We start from the raw sequence: 5,745 nt of genomic DNA, 5'->3' as shown, positions 1-5,745 counted from the left end.
TGCGAGAGCAGTCAGGGTACAGTTTACATGCTGACTGTATAAAAACATTGAAGCTCGCAAAGGAGAAAAATAAAGTTTAATTCAGTACATTTCCCATGTTACTCCATATCTTTTAAAATCTCACAGGATGGAATGAGCCATCTGTCTAACTTAGATACTGGTGTCACCTTACGTCTCCATATTTCTTCATACATCTATGGAGTAATATCAGTAAATATATGTGTGTGCGTTGCTAATATTTATGAGGTGATTAAATGTACATACAACTTTCACACAGAGCACAAAATATGAGCACTTTCGATTTTAATCCAAGTGCTGTATCATGCCACCGTAAGGCAAGGGGACCTTTTTACAATAGCTTCTGTGGTGATCTTTTTAATTAATGTACTTTTTGTTTCTTGCGTATTCCCTACCTCTCTGATAGCACCAAAAGATTTAGCTGAGTGGACTTTTTATCCACCAGGGCTATTCATGATGCGTACATATGACATATTGAGGTAATAAAAATCCACTCCGATGGGACGGCGATGCAGGACTAATTAAGCACCTCCGCTGCGACCTTATTGCGGAAGGCAGTTGCCATGGAGTTGCAATACATCTTCTGGGCCCTGTGTCAAACTAGATTTCCCTTCTCCAATTTAAAAAGTTGCAAGGTCATTACCACAGAAGGCACAATTACATGAAATAATCTCATCTGTAAAAATTAGCTCTATTGACTGTTAGCGCAGTGACATTCAATACGGGCATCTGGGGGAGGTCAGGCGTTTGTTATTCAAGGAGGACTGTGGGGGTCACTCTGTTCAGTCAGTTTTCATTAAGAAACTACCTACTAAATGACTAAACATTAAAATGAAGAGAGTGCATCGAAGGCAAGGAAGAGCAGTCTTGCCGACAGCAGAATTTCAATTTTCAAATATACCGATATTGTGTATTTTCTTTTATTTGATGCTGTGTAAAAATTGCAATTGTCATCACAATATTGTGACAGTATAAGTGACTGAAGACAAAACATCAACAGAAATGATAATGATACATTTTTGGTGGATTTACGTCTATTTTATCCTTTTTTCAAATCTAGATTCATCTGTGTTTATTAAACATACCAGTGTCGGCTTTTAGTAATTCCTAGCTTTTTTTTTTTCCCCAAGGAAATGTTACATTAAGCCAATACAAAGAGAGATTTGCAAAACAGGTTTGTCGAGTTTTAGTAGACTTGTGTTATTAATGCAATGTACTGACTTTGCAAGTGAGAAGAATTATGGAGATTAAAAAATAATAAATTCTATAATGCATAGATAGTCAGGCCAAAGGATTACATTTTTAAAAATGTCCTATATTCAATGGAATTACTCCTAGCCAGAACCAGAGATTATCCAAATATTAGTATACATTTAGGTATGAGGTATGTAGAATTGCATGGTTTCTGGAAACGGCAAAAACATAATATTATTTATTTATTCATTGATTGGCAGATGCCCTTATCCATGGTGACGTACAGTTTACACAATGTTATGTTAGAAAAACTCAAACGCAAGATTCTCCGGCTGGAATACATTCATGTTTGGTTTGTTGAGGCCATGAGACTTGTTTAGATCTCAGTATAAAAAGCTATTATCTCATGATCTCTAGATAGGAAATCTGAAGCCCTAAAATCCTGAGATACATTATGTGTAATCTCAAGAAAACAGATCTAGAATCCCCAAATCCTTACATCTTGAGAATAGGAGGTTTAAAATCCTGATATCCAGAGATCTATTACCTTGTGATCTTGAAGATATAAAAAGACAAGAACAATCACCATTAGCTATTAAATAATAATTAAAAAATAAAAATCACTGAATACTCTTCACATTACTTATTTTACTAGCATGTAGTGGATGGTATTTGAAGAACAGTTTGCCTGGCTAAAGTTGCAGGCAATCATTCCACACTCAGAAGAACCTTGAACTGTAAAATTCCTGGACTCCTCTGAATGAGCAATTCCATCAACATCAACACCTGAAAAGGAGCCGTGGGCCTCCAGCAGGATAGTATTGAGTCCCCTCTCTCGCTGCATTTAGTTTCTGGAAGCTGAAGCTAAGCTGAGGCTCAGTAAAGCAAGACAGTGCCGAAGTGTTTGCAGAATTACCATGCCACCACCCTTTGCACCAAAGCACAAGTCCCTTCAAGTCTATATAATAAATGCTCTCTATCAGCTTGGTGAATGTTCTAGGTAGGCCAATTGCCAGCAGCATAGAAAGAGTGGTGAATTAATTATAGATGTATGTTAAATTACTTTCATTACCTCCCCTGGTTCTGGGATGGGACCATGTGATGGCGATGACTGATGAAATAGTATTTTAATACATCCCCCTAGCAGTGCGTGTTTTTTTTCCTTTTTCCTTTTTTCCTCACCGAGCTGGCAGCATGTTTGACTTGTGAATAGAGTGAAGCTGGCATTTTATTTTTTTACACGGTGGAGGTTTGTGCTGAAAAAGCAATGTCAAGCGTTTGTGCGAATAGAGAATACATAAACAAAAAAGGATACAGAAATAGATGGATTATGTGTTGGGGAAACCAAAGTGACCCAGAATCTGCCAGTCAGGGAGCTTTAACAAGGTCGGGCGTTGGGATAAGTTCAGGCAGTGTAGCTACGACAAGACCGATGTGTGTGTTATTGCATAATATCCATCTGAAAATTAAGCTTCATTGATGTAATCATTTAGAAATCAAAGAGCGAAGTTTTGTTGAACCTTTTAAACCTCTGCGTTAAACATCCTCGCTAATCACATACAAGCTCAATACAGATGGTTGTCCATTAGCCAAACTGTCTTTACATAAACTACCTGAAAGGTTAAGTGTAATAAAACATTTGCCAGGATTCTACCCCCCCTTGCTTTTGAGACACAAAATAAAGGAATATCTCAGCTTATCAGAGTGTAGCTGCAAAGGGGACATTATGCCACAGAAGATGCTTAAAAATCCTGCTCTCTTGCTAAAATGTCTAGTCTTCCCCTCATTATTATGACACAAACCTAAAGAAAATTTAAATTGGTTTTCACCCTATGGCAAACATGTCACGTAATTACAGATTCGTTATGAATAATATACAGGTTGGAAACACCTAGTCATTTAAAATATAGTCTTAATAGAATGATCAGACATTGCCCAGTGTGAATGGAGAGGGAGAAGTTGATGTTTGTCATTTTTAACTTTTATCTCCAACAATTATCCGAATCCTGTGAATTTCTAACATTATCTCACTGAAACCTGCAATCCTTACATCTGCAGATTCGATCAATTTTTAAAAACCCTGTTGTGGTAATGAATTGAAATAAATACATTTCAATATATAGTCATATATTTTATTTATTGAGACATGCTTGACAACATGTGTAAATATGATTGTGCCGAAAATGATGAGTGAATATGTATGCCATTGATACCCAGAGTTTGGATTATGGAGTTAATAAGCAAATTTGTGACATTCTGTAATTACTACTTGATGATTTTTGGTAGAAACGCAGTGGGCATCTATCATCGCTTTCAAAACCAAATACTAAAGAACTGCACAGATAATGTAATGACCGCTGAACTATAAATCATTGAGTTCCTCTTCTGTTTTTATGAGGAGAATATATATTTGCTGCAAGACAATAGTGACAGGTGACATTGAGTGTTACGCAGGTTGCACTTTCGTAACATATCTCTCTCCCTCATTAAATACGTGGCACATGGATTTCCATATTTCATGAAAATATACTGTCCTCTGCATAAGGATACTTTCTGACATTTATTAATGCTATAAATTAAACATAAAACCCTGCATTGATATGCTAAAAGGCAGGAGTGGCCTGTTTGTGCCGTGCATGTGATTCACTACTCAGAAGACTAGTGGTGTCAGTTAACATTAAATAATAAGTGGTTAAAAAAAATCTTATTAAAGATACAGACAAATTTCATGAAAATATGATACTGTCCCAGTGTATGTGTTATAAAAAGTATTAACTGGGGGTTACAAAATTCACATTCCAACCAACTTTCTGGATCACTGCTTTTCAATTAGGAGCCCAGGAAGCATTTTTTGATGGCAGTTTGGCTGGGAGCTTGGTATGGAAAACTGTAATCACATAAATTATCATGAAAGGCAAAGTTTTCCCATTGTAAATGAGAGCATCAAAAGAAAACAAGGAACTTATTCTCACCATTCTCATTGAAATGTAGAGGTGGAAATGGTTGGCCATTTCGCCCAGTACAAAACAGAGTATCATGGGGAAATAATGTACCTGGCCAGCACTTTATAATCACCCTACCTTATGCAACACAACTTTCACAATTTGTTCGAGATGACCCCAAGCTTAAAAGAGATCCTACATATCAGAGGAATTACAAACTATAAGCTCACAAGCGTCCAAGAAATCAATGTTGTGAAAACCTACTCACTGGACTTTGGAAGGTCAGCTAATCACATTTCTCAGTTGATTTTGTCTTTTGCTATTTTTACTGTATTTAAGTTCCACTTAAGTTTTTTTCCCATTTCATTGGAATGAAAACATTAACAGAGACATTAATACATATTCTATTCATTAACCTTGTTCTAAAGCATTCTCGTTACTTTATTTTGCTACGTTACTAATTCCAAACCTTTAATTTCTAAATTTCTAGGAAGAACACAAAATTTCTACCCATATATATATTATTTCAGTATTACATTAATGTTCTGGCATTTTACCAATACAGGAAAAAGAAAATTGAAGGAGTTATAAAATTAATGTCCATCTTTAAGAAATACATGCTACCTCAGCAGAATTTGTACCCGGGAGTTACTATGTAGTACCCTGTGGCAGAATCAGAGACCTTGAATTGTATGATTTAATTTATTGGTTTGGTAATTTGCTGAGAATATCACAGAAGTTGTCGGGCTGCAAGCACTGGCCCGTAACTACTTCTGAAGTCTGTGTCACGGATTATTAGGTAGTCAAACCCTTAGCAATGACATTTTAAACTTGTACCAAAGCTCTCTTATTGACATGAATAGTGTTCTGTCTAAACGGAACCACTTTATTTTACACTTCATATAAACGCTTAGATTTTAAAAGACATACTTTATATGAGTTAAAATAAATACAGTGGATGTTTTCATGTTTTACAGATCCTGTTTCTTCTGTACTCTCATAAGAAAGTGCCTGGAACACAAGAGAAGTGATGAGAAATACACATTCACGATGTCAGATAGGATATCCAAGTGTTATTTAAACTGCTATTGTAACAAAAGTATGTAAAACTAAAATTGTACAGGCTATACAAGTAATTAACAATCATAGAATTTTTTTTTTTTTTTTGTGCAATAGTTTATTTTTGTACATAGCTATATATTTAATGTAAGATTAGAATTAGAACAAAGAAAGAAGAGGAAATACAAATTATGTTTTGTAAATTGCAATTTGTGATTAAACAATATATAGTGAGGGAAAAAAGTATTTGATCCCCTGCTGATTTTGTACATTTGCCCACTGACAAAGAAATGATCAGTCTATAATTTTAATGGTAGGTGTATTTTAACAGTGAGAGACAGAATAACAACAACAAAAATCCAGAAAAACGCATTTAAAAAAAGTTATAAATTGATTTGCATGTTAATGAGGGAAATAAGTATTTGACCCCTTCGACTTAGTACTTGGTGGCAAAACCCTTGCTGGCAATCACAGAGGTCAGACGTTTCTTATAGTTGGCCACCAGGTTTGCACACATCTCAGGAGGGATTTT

This window comes from Amia ocellicauda, chromosome 3 (assembly GCF_036373705.1).
Source record: "Amia ocellicauda isolate fAmiCal2 chromosome 3, fAmiCal2.hap1, whole genome shotgun sequence".
In the NCBI taxonomy this organism is placed as follows: Eukaryota; Metazoa; Chordata; class Actinopteri; order Amiiformes; family Amiidae; genus Amia; species Amia ocellicauda.
The sequence above is the reverse complement of the archived record's forward strand: the minus strand, read 5'-3'. Positions refer to the sequence as shown.